This window comes from Mobula hypostoma, chromosome 1 (assembly GCF_963921235.1).
Source record: "Mobula hypostoma chromosome 1, sMobHyp1.1, whole genome shotgun sequence".
Taxonomy (NCBI): domain Eukaryota; kingdom Metazoa; phylum Chordata; class Chondrichthyes; order Myliobatiformes; family Myliobatidae; genus Mobula; species Mobula hypostoma.
In genome coordinates this window covers 254,978,700-254,994,600 of record NC_086097.1, presented here as the reverse complement: position 1 = coordinate 254,994,600, position 15,901 = coordinate 254,978,700, and the positions used below count along the sequence as shown (strand labels likewise).

Here is a 15,901-nt window from a genome sequence, read left to right as displayed (position 1 = left end):
GGCAAGGGACAGGACGGGACAGAACCAACCCCAAGTAACGGCAAGACGGCCTGGCTTACCTGGGCGGAGGCAAAGGATAGGAAGGGAGTTAGGAACAGGGTGGCTACAGTACATGACTGCAGGCATGACGAGGCGATGGATTCCAGCAAGCCAAGCCGAGCGTTTCCATCAAGACCAGGTGAGCGTTTGCAGCAAGACAAGGTGAGCGTTTCCAGCAAGAGAAGGCGAGGGTTTCCAGCAGGACAAGGTATGGGTTTCCAGCAAGACAAGGCGAGCGTTTCCGGCAAGACAAGGCGAGCGTTTCTAGCAAGACAGGGCAGGGCTTCAGGAGAGGAAACAGAAGGCAGAGGAAAGGGTACGAGGTGTTAGGACAAGAACAATCCAGCAACCACGCCCTGGTCTCTGAGGGTTTTTATGCTCCAACGAGAATCAGCTGCCTCAATTATCTCAACAAGGACAGAAACAGGGTAGAAAGGAAAACCTGGAGTAAGGGTCGATGAACCGGACCGTGAACCGGAATATGGACACCACGGACCGGACTATAACAAATATCAAGACTTCAAAGTAGCGACAAAAATTCGGCGTAAAATCACTTCCTCATGGAGACACCGAAACATACCGTGCAATGCGTCGCTTCCGTGAACATGCAGATGCCACTCAGCTGAAATCTGGCCCCTCAACACCAACATATCACCAACAGCACCACTGTTAGCAAATTTTCCGCATTCACCTTTCCTGTATTATTACGCCATTTAGGGAACTCGTGTGTCAGAAGCAGAACATCTTCATGAACCAAGGCAATGGCCGCGTCATCCATTTCTTCTGGTAGATTGTAAAACTGCATCAACGACACAGCATTCTCCTGGAATTCTACACTGCTATCAAGCCAGAGCATTCTCGGATCTGCCGTTCCCGTCTATTTCGTTGCCGCATTCTCCGGCACTTTTGGAAAACTACAGACAAATGACAAATCAGCTGAAAAGCTCAATGACTGAATTCCATCATCAATGGACGATCTGCCTCTCTCCGGGAAGATGATAGGAGGGACAAAACACTGCAGACATATGCACATTGCAAAACTGCTGTTCCAAGAGCTCGCTTCTGCAGGGCGCTCCAATTTCATGTTGCTGTACACCTAATGCACATCTGACTCTTCTGTTTCATAGCTATCACTTCAAATCACTCGCAGAAATATGAAGATTTTGCTCCGGACTTGCGCCACCACACAGATGAGCCGAATTCCACCTCAACGGATATATGGAAACGACATAAGTGTGATGGCAATGCCGTCAGCTGCCTTCGCTTTCAAAGGTGCCCTCCAACGATCAGCCGAAGTTCAGATTCTGGCATCCCTTGCTCGTGCAGTTTGGAATCGCTCAACGTAGACAGATAGTTAAATGTTTTCCAACGAGGAGGTCACCGATATTCCATCTGGGCCTTTGTGTCGGTCTCTTCCTCTGTACACTTGCTACTCCCGGCCTCTCCGGTGATGCATATCTGTTACTTGTCAAGTAGGAGGCCGTGCACAATTCTGATTTGATGGAGGCAGACGTGAGAGCACGGAGGAACATCTGGTGAAATTTCTGAAATGCCTACTTCGCTGCCACTGCTACCGTGTGATCGGAAATCTCCGGAGAGGAATGCCCAGAATCCTCGGCTTTCCCTGTTGCTTGGCGGCCGGGGCCTGGGTCGATGCGCTCGGCAGAGATGGTGCTCGGCGCTCGGTGCCGGAGGGCTGGTCGGAAGATCGAAGTTTTCGGACGGACTCAAAGTCGGACTGTGCACGGCTGCTTCCAGGACGCTGCATTAGCAGGTTCCTTGCGCTGGCAGCTCATGACAGGGGGAGTTTCTTACTTCTACCGTCTGCGTGAGATGACGAGGTCATCAGGTAATTGAAACTTTTTTTTTTGGTGCCCATGGTCTGCTCTTATCAAATTACGGTATTGCTTTGCACTGCTGTAACTATTTGGTAGAATTATGTGTTTTTGTCAATTTTACTCTTGGTCAATAGACAATAGACAATAGGTGCAGAAGTAGGCCATTTTTGAAAGCATCCAGAGACTTGGCCTCCACAGCCTTCTGGGGCAGAGCATTCCATACGTCTACCACTCTCTGGGTGAAAAAGTTCTTTCTCAACTCCGTTCTAAATGGCCCAGCCCTTATTCTTGAACTGTGGCCTCTGGTTCTGGACTCACCCAGCAGCGGGAACATGCTTCCTGCCTCCACCGAGTTCAAACCCTTAATAATCTTATATCGTTAGTGCGCATGCGCCGGTCGTGCATGCAGCCCGGTACAGCCGTTCCGATCTATTTTCTCTTTCTTCTTCTTATATTTTAATTTACGTTATTTTTTTGTATTTTTCTTCCTCACGGTAACACGTCGATGCTGCACCCTCTCTAACGTGCTGGTAGAAAGAGATTTATTTGGGTTTTCTTTAGGGCTGGAAATGGTTACATCCCGACACGCGGGACCGAAGCAAGGTCGCATTGTGTATTTCACCGACCAGCAAATGCCGGCCGGCTTAGCGAACTGAGCGGTGGAAACCCCTGCGGAAATCCGGAGGAAAACACACAGAGGGGGTCACAAAGCCGAGGAAAGAGGAACGGGTCGAAAGAGGAGTTCGGTGTTTAATACCGTTCCGCCTGACCGCAAGTGAACTGAGAGCGGTGAGCATGAAGGAGTTCGGTGCTTACTGATCTGGTTAACAAACGATGGTACAATCCGGGGTATATTACGATCGAGGAACGTGTTTGCAGACTGGATATTGAACTTTTTCCTGTTGCACTTCGGCCACGTTCCACCGTGATACAACACTTGGCGGCACGGGAGGTCGTTCCTGCCTGTGGCCATCGAACGTGCAGCTCCTCCCGTGGAGGGTCAGACACCCTGAGCCAATATACTGGTCCTGGACTTATTTTCCATCTGGCATAGTTTGCATTTTGGTGTTTGATTGTTGGGGTTTTTGTATTGCTATACTTACGCTCTATTTTTCGTTGGAGCGGCTGTAACGAAGTCAAATTTCCGTCGGGACTAATAAAGTATATCTAGGTATCTATCTAATCATATGCAATTTAATGTGGATAAATGTGAAGTTATCCACTTTGGTGGCAAAAATAGGAAAACAGATTATTATCTGAATGGTGGCCGATTAGGAAAAGGGGAGCTGCAACGAGTCCTGGGTGTCATTATACACCAGTCATTGAAAGTGGGCATGCAGGTACAGCAGGCGGTGAAAAAGGCGAATGGTATGCTGGCATTTATACCGAGAGGATTCGAGTACAGGAGCAGGGAGGTACTACTGCAGTTGTACAAGGCCTTGGTGAGACCATACCTGGAGTATTGTGTGCAGTTTTGGTCCCCTAATCTGAGGAAAGACATCTTTGCAACAGAGGGAGTACAAAGGAGGTTCACCAGATTGATTCCTGGGATGGCAGGACTTTCATATGAAGAAAGACTGGATGAACTGGGCTTGTACTCGTTGGAATTTAGAAGATTGAGGGGGGATCTGATTGAAACGTATAAGATCCTGAATTGGACAGGCTAGATGCAGGAAGATTGTTCCCGATGTTAGGGAAGTCCAGAAGGAGGGGTCACAGTTTGAGGATAGAGGGGAAGCCTTTTAGGACCGAGCTTAGGAAAAACTTCTTCACACAGAGAGTGGTGAATCTGTGGAATTCTCTGCCACAGGAAACTGTTGAGGCCAGTTCATTGGCTGTGTTTAAGAGGGAGTTAGATATGGCCCTTGTAGCTACAGGGGTCAGGGGGTATGGCGGGAAGGCTGGGGCGGGGTTCTGAGTTGGATGATCAGCCATGATCATAATAAATGGCGGTGCAGGCTTGAAGGGCCGAATGGCCTACTCCTGCACCTATTTTCTATGTTTCTATGTTTCTATCTAAGTTTCAATAAAATCTCCTCTCAGCCTTCTAAATTCCAGAATATAAAAACCCAGTCGCTCCAATCTTTCGACACATGACAGTCCCGCCATCCCGGAAATTATTCTTGTGAACCTGCGCTGCACTCCCTCATTAGTAAGAATGTCAATCCTCAAATTTGGAGATCAAAACTGCACACAGTACTGCAGGTCTGGTCTCACCAGGGCCCTGTACAGCTGCAAAAGGACCTCTTTTCTCTTAAACTCAATTCCCCTTGTTGTGAAGGCCAGCATGCCATTAGTTTTTTTCACTGCCTGCTGTACTTGCATGCTTACTTTCAGTGACTGATGTTCAAGTCTGTCTTGTGTTTCTGTGATATCATACCGGAGGAACATAGTATCATTTTTTAAGGCATGCATTTTAAGATTACAGTAAACGAGGACTGAGTGTCCTCATCATCTAATCATATCTAATCTAATATTTCTATCTTTGTGTTACTTTCGGACGAGTGAGAGTTGTCGTACGGTCAAAGCAGCAAGCGTGAGGGCATAGCGCTCTGAAATGTGACCCAGTGATCTGCTGGCCTTGCCAGTTCTGTGATTAGATGCCTCTGTATTCTATCCCGTCACGAGTCGGAGCAATTCGGACTGCAGTCTTGTGCCACCGAGAAGCTCTGTAGTCCGTAATTGATGATCCACCTAGTAAAAGAAGTCCCGATCCTTCGAGCCGGATTCGAACCAGCGACCTAAGGATGACTCCATTTCCTCTACAGTCCTCCGCTCTACCAACTGAGCTATCGAAGGAAAAGCGATACCAAACTTCGCCACGTTGGCTCCTACTGACAATGATTATGCAGATTTTCATCCTAGTGTCTCTCGATCCACAACAACAGCCTGCCAATTGCAATATCTAGTCCTTCCAACACTAGGGGCCGCAGGCGACCGGATGACGCACATCACCGAGCTTCTCACCATTCTCGGTGCGACTCCAACACAGCTCTTTGATCGTCAAAATCAACGGTTCCTCCGCTCTCCCATTTCCGCCAGTGTCCAGGGCAATTTCCTTTCGACCACTTAACTGATTTCTGTCTGAATGGTCGCCTGCTGCTCATGCATTACTGAAACACCAGCTGCCAGATAGCTGTTCCTCATATCTGCTTTCAACGCAGCAGATTTAACCCTTTCCTTTGACTGAGTCACGTTCCTCTCCCTCTCCGCCGCCCCTACCTTTTGTGCATTCCAAACTAGAGAGCAATTTAATGAGACGAGTGCCTGTGAATACAAAATGTCAAGGGAAAATGCCAGCATCGATCTCGCTACCTCTCGCATGCTAAGCGAGCGCTCTACCATTTGAGCTAATTCCCCAGCACATCCGATCCACCTTCTGTAATTTGCTCAGCACCACAAGCACCATTGCATGCCTGTCACTGCTCACCGTTCCACAATCATCAGCTCACACACAGACACACTCACTCAATCACCAGCCAACCACTCAGACACACATACGGTCGCTCTCTGCCACTGTCACCTTTTATGTCCCCAAACGACAATTCATTCTCCTGCATGCAAAGAATTATCCTTCTGTCTATTTTACAGCCGATTGTTATTGCAGTTCGAATCAATATCTCCACTTCAATGTAGCGACAAACATTCAGCGTACAGTCACTTCCTCACAGAGACACCGAAACATACCGTGTAATGCGTCACCTCCGTGAACATGCATATTCACGTCATCTGAAATCTGGCCGCTCAACACCCACGTGTCACCAGCAACACCACTGTTAGCAACCTTTCCGTATTCACCTTTCCTGTATTATTACGCCCCGGCGGGAACTGATGTGTCAGAAGCAGAACTTCTTTATGAAGCAAGGAGTTGGCCGCGTCATTCATCTCTTCTGGCAGATTGTAAAACTCCATCTACGACTCAACATTCTGGTGGAAATCTATACTGCACTCAAAGGAGGAATCTCGGATCCGACATACCTGTCTATTTCGTAGCCGCATTCTCCAACACTTTTGGAAAAGTACAGCCAAATGACAAATCGGCTGAACAGCTCAATGACTGAATTCCATCACGGGACGATTTGTTTCTCTCCGGGTCGGTGATAGGAGGGACAACACACTGCAGACATACGCACACTGCAAACCTGCTGTTCCAAGAGCTCGGTTACGCAGAACGATCCAATTTCATGCTCCTGTACACTTAATGCACATCTGCCTCTTCTGTTTCACAGCTCCCACTTCAAATCTCTTGCAGAAATATGGAGATTTTTCTCCCGACTTGTGCCACCACATTAGTTGAGCCAAATTGCACCTCAGCGTATATATGGAAACGACATAAGGCTGTTAACAATGCCGTCATCTGCCTTCGCTTTCAACGGTGCCCTCCAACGATACGCCGGAATTCAGATTCTAGCATCCCTTGCTCGTGCAGTTTGGCATCGCTCAACCTAGACTGAAAGTCAAATGTTTTCCAACGAAGAGGTCACCGATGTTCCATCTGGGCCTTTGGCTCGATCTCTTCCTCTGTAGACTTGCTACCCGCGGCCGCACCAGTGATGAATATCGGTTACCTGTCAAGTAGGAGGCCGTGCACAATTCTAATTTGATGGAGGCCCTGTACAGCTGCAAAAGGACTTCTTTGCTCTTAAACTCAATTCCCCTTGTTGTGTAGGCCAGCATGCCATTAGTTTTCTTCACTGCCTGCTGTACTTGCATGCTTGCTTTCAGTGACTGATGTTCAAGTCTGTCTTGTGTTTCTGTGATATCATGCCGGAGGAACATGGTATCATTTTTTAAGGCATGCATTTTAAAATTACAGTGAACGAGGACTGAGTGGCTACATCATCTAATCATATCTAATCTAATATTTCTATCCTTGTGTTACTTTAGGACGAGTGAGAGTTGTCGTATTGTCAGAGCAGCAGGCGTGAGGACATAGCGCTCTGAAATGTGACCCAGTGATCTGCGGGCCTTGCCTGTTGTGTGATTAGATGCCTCTGTATTCTATCCCGTCACGAGTCGGAGCAATTCGGAGTGCAGTCTTGTGCCACCGAGAAGCTCTGTAGTACGGAATTGATGATCCGCGTGGTAAAAGAACTCCCGATCCTTGGAGCCGGATTCGAACCAGCGACCTAAGGATGACTCCATTTCCTCTACAGTCCTCCGCTCTACCAACTGAGCTATCGAAGGAAAAGCGACACCAAGTTTCGCCACGTTGGCTCCTACCGACAATGATTATGCAGATTTTCATCCTAGTGTTAACCCATGGCAACAGCCTACCAAATGTAATATCTAGTCCTTCCAGCACTATGGGCCACAGGCGACCGGATGACGCAAATCACCGAGCTTATCACCATTCTCGGTGCGACTCCAACACAGCTCTTTGATGTTCTTTACTTGTCAAAATCAAAGGCTACTCCGCTTTCTCATTTCGCCCAGTGTCCAGGGCAGTTTCCTTTTGACCACTGAACTAATTTCTCTCTGAATGGTCGCCTGCAGCTCATGCATTACTGAAACAACAGCTGCCAGCTACCTTTTCCTCGTATCTGCCTTTAACGCAGTAGACCTACGACATTTCCTCCTTTCCTTTGTCTGCGACACGTTCATGTCCCTCTCTGCCACCCGTATATTTTGTGTATTGCAAACTTCAGAGCAATTTAATGAGACGAGTGCCTCTAAATACAAAATGTCAATGGAGAATGCGAGCATCGATCTCGCTACCTCTCGCATGCTAAGCGAGCGCTCTACCATTTGAGCTAATTCCCCAGCACATCCGATCCACCTCCTGTCATTTGCTCTGTGGCCACAAGCACCATTGCATGCCTGTCACTGCTCACCGTTGCACAATCATCAGCTCACACACAGACACACTCACTCAATCATCAACCAACCACTCAGACACACATACGGTCGCTCTCTGCCACTGTCACCTTTCATGTCCCCAAACGACAATTCATTCTCGCGCATGGAAAGAATTATCCTTCTGTCTATTTTTACAACCGGTTGTGACGGCAGTTGGAATTGATATTGTCATACGGGCACGGGCTGGGAACGGACCCAAGTGCAACACACAGACACTGAAATACTAGGGACAGGACTAGGTTGCAGGGCGATGGCAAGGACATGGACAGGAAAACCAGGAACCTGGAGTAGGACTGAACAATGGAGCTAGGAGCCCGGGCTTGGACTCCGAGCCAGAGACTGCACAAGGACCCAGTACCTGGGACTTGCCTCTGGCTCGGCCGCAGAACCAGTCAAGTACGAGTCTTGGCAGGCAGGCGGGACGAGACCTGAGACTTGAGGCGAGGCGAGGCTGGAGACTGGAGTCAGGAAACTTGAGGCGGGACGAGGCTGGAGGCTGGAGACTTGAGGCGCGTCGAGGCTGGAGGCCGGAGACCTGAGCAAAAGCGAGGCTGAAGGCCGCAGAATTGAGGCGATGTTTAGCAGGTTCCTCCTGGGCAGGGCGCGGATCACCTGGGCAGGGCGCCGATCACCACCCAACAGAGGCAAGGGACAGGACGGGACAGAACAAACCCCAGGTAACGGCAAGACGGCCTGGCTTACCTGGGCGGAGGCAAGGGATAGGAAGGGAGCTAGGAACAGGGTGGCTACAGTACAAGACTGCAGGCATGACGAGGCAATGGTTTCCAGCAAGCCAAGGCGAGCGTTTCCACCAAGACCAGGTGAGCGTTTCAGCAAGGCAAGACGAGTGTTTCCAGCAAAACGAGGCGAGTGTTTCCAGCAAGACAAGGCGATAGTTTCCAGCAACAGAAGGCGAGTGTTTCCAGCAACAGAAGGCGAGTGTTTCCAGCAAGACAAGGCGATGGTTTCCAGCAAGAGAAGGCGAGCGTTTCCGGCAAGACAGGGCAGGGCTTCAGGAGAGGAAACAGAAGGCAGAGGGAGGGATACAAGGTGTTAGGACAAGAACAATCCAGCAACCACGCCCTGCTCTCTGAAGGTATTATGCAGCCACCTCAACGAGAATCAACTGCCTCAATTAGCTCAACAAGGACAGAAACAGGTTAGAAAGGAAACCGGGAGCAATGGTCGATGACACAGCTCTCACTTCAAATCACTCGCAAAAATATGAAGATTTTGCTCCGGACTTGCGCCACCACAGAGATGAGCCGTATTCCACCTCAACGGATATATGGAAGCGACATAGGGGCGATGCCAATGCCGTCAGCTGCCTTCGCTTTCAACGGTGCCCTCCAACGATCAGCCGAAATTCAGATTCTGGCATCCCTTGCTCGTGCAGTTTGGAATTGCTCATCCTATACTAATTGCTAAATGTTTTCAAACGAAGAGGTCACCGATGTTCCATCTGGGCCTTTGTGTCGGTCTCTTCCTCTGTACACTTGCTACACGCGGCCTCTCCGGTGATGCATATCTGTTATCTGTCAAGTAGGAGGCCATGCACAATTCCGCATTGATGGAGGCAGACGTGAGAGCACGGAAGAACATCTGGTGAAACTTCTGAAATGCCTGCTTCGCTGCCGCGGCTACTGTGAGATCGGAAATCTCCGGAGGGAAATGCCCCGAATTCTCGGCTTTGCCTGTTGCTTGGCGGCCGGGGCCCGGGTGGAAACGTTCGGCAGAGAGGTTGCTCGGTGCTCGGTGTCGGAGCGCTGGTCGGAGGCTGGAAGTTTTCGGACGGACTCAGACTTTGGACTGTAGTCGGTTGCTTCCAGGACGCTGCATCGGCAAGTTAGAGCCGCTGGAAGCTCATGGCTGGGGGATTTTCTTCCTTCTGCGGTCTGCGTGAGATGACGAGGCAATCGGGTCTTTGAGACTTTCTTTTCCGTGCCCGTGGTCTGCTCTTATCAAATTGCGGTATTGCTTTGCACTGCTTAACTATATGGTACAATTATGTGGATTTTGTCACTTTTAGTCTTGGTCTTCTTGTGTTTTTGTGATATCATACCGGAGGAACATTGTATCATTTTTTAACGAATTGTAAATTGATTTAAAAGAACGAGGACTGAATGCCGTCATAACCTAATGTAATCTAATCTAATATTTCCATTTCTGTGTTACTTTAGGACGAGTGAGGGTTGTCGTACTGTCAGAGCAGCAAGCGTGAGGACATAGCGCTCTGAAATGTGACCCAGTGATCTGCTGGCCTTGCCTGTTATGAGATTAGATGCCTCTGTATTCTATCCCGTCACGAGTCGGAAAATTCGGAGTGCAGTCTTGTGCCACCGAGTGGCTCTGTAGTACGGAATTGATAATCCGCGTAGTAAAAGAAGTCCCAATCCCTCGAGCCGGATTCGACCAGCGACTTAAGGATGACTCCATTTCCTCTACAGTCCTCCGCTCTACCATCTGAGCTATCGAAGGAAAAGCGATACCAAACTTCGCCACGTTGGCTCCTACCGACAATGATTATGCAGATTTTCATCCTAGTGTCTCTCCACCCAGAGCAACAGCCTGCCAATTGTAATATCTAGTCCTTCCAGCACTATGGGCCACAGGCGACCGGATGACGCACATCACCGAGCATATCACTATTCTCAGTGCGACTCCAACACAGCTCTTTGAGCTTCTTTGCTTGTCAAAATCAAAGGCTACTCAGCTTTCTCATTTCGCCAAGTGTCCAGGGCAATTTCCTTTTGACCACTGAACTGATTGCTGTCTGAATGGTCGCCTGCAGCTCATGCATTACTGAAAGACCAGCTGCCAGCTAGCTTTTCCTCCTACCTGCCTTCAACGCAGCAGACCTCCGACATGTCCGTCTTTCCTTTGTCTGAGACACTTTCCTCTCCCTCTCCGCCACCGCTACCTTTTGTGCATTCCAACATTCAGAGCAATTTGATGAGACGGGTGCCTCTGATACAAAATGTCAATGGAGAATGCCAGCATCAATCTCGCTACCTCTCGCATGCTAAGCGAGCGCTCTACCATTTGAGCTAATTCCCCAGCACATCCAGTTCCATTCCTGTAATTTGTTCTGCGCCACAAGCACCATTGCACAATCATCAGCTCACACACAGACACACTCACTCAATCATCAACCAACCACTCAGACACACATACGGTCGCTCTCTGCCCCTGTCACCTTTCATGTCCCCGAACGACAATTCATTCTCCAGCATGCAAAGAATTATCCTTCTATTTTTACAACCGATTGTTATTGCAGTTGGAATTGATATCTCCACTTAAATGTAGTGACAAAAATTCGGCCTACAATCACTTCCTCACTGAGACACCGAAACATAACGTGTAATGCATCGCTTCCGTGAACATGCGTATTCACCTCTGCTGAAATCTGTCCCGTCAACACCCACATATCACAAGCAACACCACAGTTAGCAACCTTTCCAATTCAGAGTTCCTGTACTATTACGCCCCGGCGGGACCTCATGTGTCAGAAGCAGAACTTCATTATGAACCAAGGAGTTGTCCGCGTCATCCATTTCTTCTGGCAGGTTGTAAAGCTCCATGTACCACTCAACAGTCTGCTGGAATTCTACACTGCTATCAAAGAGAGCATACTCGGATCTGCCGTTCCTGTCTATTTCGTTGCCGCATTCTCCGACACTTTTGGAAAAGTACAACCAAATGAGAAATCAGTGGAAAAGCTCAATGACTGAATTCCATCATCAATTGACGATTTGCCTCTCTCCTGGACGTTGATAGGAGGGACAACACACTGCAGACATACGCACACGACAAACCAGCTCTCGCAAGAGCTCGCTTGCGCAGGGCGCTCCAATTTCATGTTCCTCCACACTTAACGCACATCTGCCTCTTCTGTTCCACAGTCCCCACTTCAAAGCTCTTGCAGAAATATGAAGAATTTTCTCCCGACTTGTGTCACCACACAGATGAGCCGTTGTGCACCTCAGCAGATGTATGGAAACGACATAATGCCGATAACAACGTCGTCATCTGCCTTCTCTTTCAACGGTGCCCTCCAGCGATCCGCCGAAAATCAGATTCTGGAATCCCTTGCTCGTGTAGTTTGGAATCACTCAACCTGGACTGATTGCTAAATATCTTCCAACGAAGAGGTCACCGATGTTCCATCTGGGTCTTTGTGTCAGTCTCTTCCTCTGTACACTGATGAATATCTGTTATCCGTCAAGTAGGAGGCCGGGCCCAATTCTGATTTGATGGAGGCAGACATGAGAACACGGTGGATCATCTGGTGAAACTTCTGAAATGTCTTAATAAACGAGGACTGAGTATCCTCATCATCTAATCTAATCTAATATTTCTATCTTTGAGTTACTTTAGGACGAGTGAGTGTTGTGTACTGTCAGAGCAGCAACCGTGAGGACATAGCGCTCTGAAATGTGACCCAGCCATCTGCTGGCCTTGCCTGTTATGTGATAAGATGCCTCTGTATTCTACCTCGTCACGAGTCGGAGCAATTCGGACTGCAGTCTTGTGCCACCGAGAAGCTCTGTAGTCCGGAATTGATGATCCAGTGTCCAGGGCAATTTCCTTTCGACCACTTAACTGATTTCTGTCTGAATGGTCGCCTGCTGCTCATGCATTACTGAAACACCAGCTGCCAGATGGCTGTTCCTCATATCTGCTTTGAACGCAGCAGATTTCCCCCTTTCCTTTTCTGACACACGTTCCTCTCCCTCTCCGCCACACCTATGCTTTGTGCATTCCAAACTTCAGAGCAATTTAATGAGACGAGTGCCTGTGAATACAAAATGTCAATGGAGAATACGAGCATCGATCTCGCTACCTCTCGCATGCTAAGCGAGCGCTCTACCATTTGAGCTAATTCCCCAGCACATCCGATCGACCTTCTGTAATTTGCTCTGCGCCACAAGCACCATTGCATGCCTGCCACTGCTCACCGTTGCACAATCATCAGCTCACACACAGACACACTCACTCAATCATCAACCAACCACTCAGACACACATACGGTCGCTCTCTGCCACTGTCACTTTTCATGTCCCCAAACGACAAATCATTCTCGCGCATGAAAAGAATTATCCTTCTGCCTATTTTTACAGCCGATTGTTATTGCAGTTCGAATCAATATCTCCATTTCAATGTAGCGACAAACTTTCAGCGTACAATCACTTCCTCACAGAGACACCGAAACATACCGTGTAATGCGTCACCTCCGTGAACATGCATATTCACGTCATCTGAAATCTGGCCGCTCAACACCCACGTGTCACCAGCAACACCACTGTTAGCAACCTTTCCGTATTCACCTTTCCTGTATTATTACGCCCCGGCGGGAACTGATGTGTCAGAAGCAGAACTTCTTTATGAAGCAAGGAGTTGGCCGCGTCATTCATCTCTTCTGGCAGATTGTAAAACTCCATCTACGACTCAACATTCTGGTGGAAATCTACACTGCACTCAAAGGAGGAATCTCGGATCCGCCATACTTGTCTATTTCGTCGCCGCATTCTCCAACACTTTTGGAAAAGTACAGCCAAATGACAAATCAGCTGAACAGCTCAATGACTGAACTCCATCATCACGGGACGATTTGCTTCTCTCCGGGTCGGTGATAGGAGGGACAACACACTGGAGACATACGCACACTGCAAACCTGCTGTTCCAAGAGCTCGCTTCTGCAGGGCGCTCCAATTTCATTTTCCTGTACACTTAATGCACAGCTGCCTCTTCTGTTTCACAGCTCCCACTTCAAATCTCTTGCAGAAATATGGAGATTCTTCTCCCGACTTCTGCCACCACATCAGTTGAGCCAAATTGCACCTCAGCGGATATATGGAAACGACATAAGGCCGTTAACAATGTCGTCATCTGCCTTCGCTTTCAACGGTGCCCTGCAACGATGCGCCGAAATTCAGATTCTGGCATTCTTTGCTTGTGTAGTTTGGAATCGCCCAACCTAGACTGATTGCTAAATGTCTTCCAACGAAAAGGTCACCGATGTTCCATCTGGGCCTTTGTGTCGGTCTCTTCCTCTGTACACTTGCTCCGCTGATGAATATCTGTTACCTGCCAAGTAGGAGGCCGTGCACAATTCTGATTTGATGGAGGCAGACGTGAGAGCACGGAGGAACATCTGGTGAAATTTCTGAAATGCCTGCTTCGCTGCCACTGCTACTGTGTGATCGGAAATCTCCGGAGAGGAATGCCCAGAATCCTCGGCTTTCCCTGTTGCTTGGCGGCCGGGGCCTGGGTCGACGCGCTCGGCAGAGATGGTGCTCGGTGCTCGGTGCCGGAGGCTGGTCGGAAGATCGAAGTTTTCGGACGGACTCAAACTCGGACTGTGCACGGCTGCTTCCAGGACGCTGCATTAGCAGGTTCGCGGCTCTGGAAGCTCATGGCAGGGGGAGTTTCTTACTTCTACCGTCTGTGTGAGATGACGAGGCCATCGGGTAATTGAAACTTTTTTTTCGGTGCCCATGGTCTGCTCTTATTAAATTACGGTATTGCTTTGCACTGTTGTAACTATTTGGTAGAATTATGTGTTTTTGTCAATTTTAGTCTTGGTCAATAGACAATAGACAATAGGTGCAGAAGTAGGCCATTTTTGAAAGCATCCAGAGACTTGGCCTCCACAGCCTTCTGGGGCAGAGCATTCCATACGTCTACCACTCTCTGGGTGAAAAAGTTCTTTCTCAACTCCGTTCTAAATGGCCCAGCCCTTATTCTTGAACTGTGGCCTCTGGTTCTGGACTCACCCATCAGCGGGAACATGCTTCCTGCCTTCACCGAGTTCAAACCCTTAATAATCTTATATCGTTAGTGCGCATGCGCCGGTCGTGCATGCAGCCCGGTACAGCCGTTCAGATCTATTTTCACTTTCGTCTTCTTACTTTTTAATTTACGTTATTTTTTTGTATTTTTCTTCCTCACGGTAACACGTCGATGCTGCACCCTCTCTAACGTGATGGTAGAAAGAGATTTATTTGGGTTTTCTTTAGGGCTGGAAATGGTTACATCCCGACACGCGGGACCGAAGCAAGGTCGCATTGTGTATTTCTCGGACCATCAAATGCCGGCCGGCTTAGCGAACAGAGCGGTGGACACCCCTGCTAAAATCCGGAGGAAAACACACAGAGGGGGATCACAAAGCCGTGGAAAGAGGAACGGGTCGAAAGAGGAGTTCGGTGTTTAATACCGTTCCGCCTGACCGCAAGTGCACTGAGAGCGGTGAGCATGAAGGAGTTCGGTGCTTACTGATCTGGTTAACAAACGATGGTACAATCCGGGGTATATTACGATCGAGGAACGTGTTTGCAGACTAGATATTGAACTTGTTACTGTTGCACTTCGGCCACATTCCACCGTGATACAACACTGGGTGGCACGGGAGGTCGTTCCTGCCTGTGGCCATCGAACTTGCAGCTCCTTCCGTGGAGGGTCAGACACCCTGAGCCAATATACTGGTCCTGGAATTATTTTCCATCTGGCATAGTTTGCATTTTGGTGTTTGATTGTTGGGGTTTTTTGTATTGCTATACTTACGCTCTATTTTTCGTTGGAGCGGCTGTAACGAAACCAAATTTCCCTCGGGATTAATAAAGTATATCTGTGTATCTATCTAGCTATCTATGTTTCAATAAGATCCCCTCTCAGCCTTCTAAATTCCAGAATATAAAAGCCCAGTCGCTCCAATCTTTCGACATATGACAGTCCTGCCATCCGGGAAATTAGTCTTCTGAACCTGCGCTGCACTCCGTCATTAGCAAGAGTGTTAATCCTCAAATTTGGAGATCAAAACAGCACACAGTACTGCAGGTCTGGTCTCACCAGGGCCCTGTACAGCTATTTTAAAATTACAGTAAACGAGGACTGAGTGTCTACATCATCTAATCATATCTAATCTAATATTTCTATCTTTGTGTTACTTTAGGACGAGTGAGAGTTGTCGTACTGTCAGAGCAGCAAGCGTGAGGACATAGCGCTCTGAAATGTGACCCAGTGATCTGCTGGCCTTGCCTGTTCTGAGATTAGATGCCTCTGTATTCTATCCCGTCACGAGTCGGAGCAATTCGGACTGCAGTCTTGTGCCACTGAGAAGCTCCGTAGTCTGGAATTGATGATCGGCGTAGTAAAAGAAGTCCCGA

At 48.6% G+C, this 15,901-nt stretch overlaps 2 non-coding genes across 2 annotated transcripts; both read right to left on the bottom strand.

Annotated features, from left to right (window-relative positions):
* Positions 1-4,590: 4,590 nt before the first annotated feature.
* Positions 4,591-4,676, bottom strand: trnay-gua (transfer RNA tyrosine (anticodon GUA)). Its single transcript is given in 2 exon segments — positions 4,591-4,626; positions 4,640-4,676. It is a non-coding gene; the product is annotated as a tRNA-Tyr (tRNA).
* A 2,891-nt stretch (positions 4,677-7,567) lies between these two features.
* On the bottom strand, positions 7,568-7,640 carry trnaa-agc (transfer RNA alanine (anticodon AGC)). The gene has a single exon. It is a non-coding gene; the product is annotated as a tRNA-Ala (tRNA).
* Between the last annotated feature and the right edge of the window lie 8,261 nt (positions 7,641-15,901).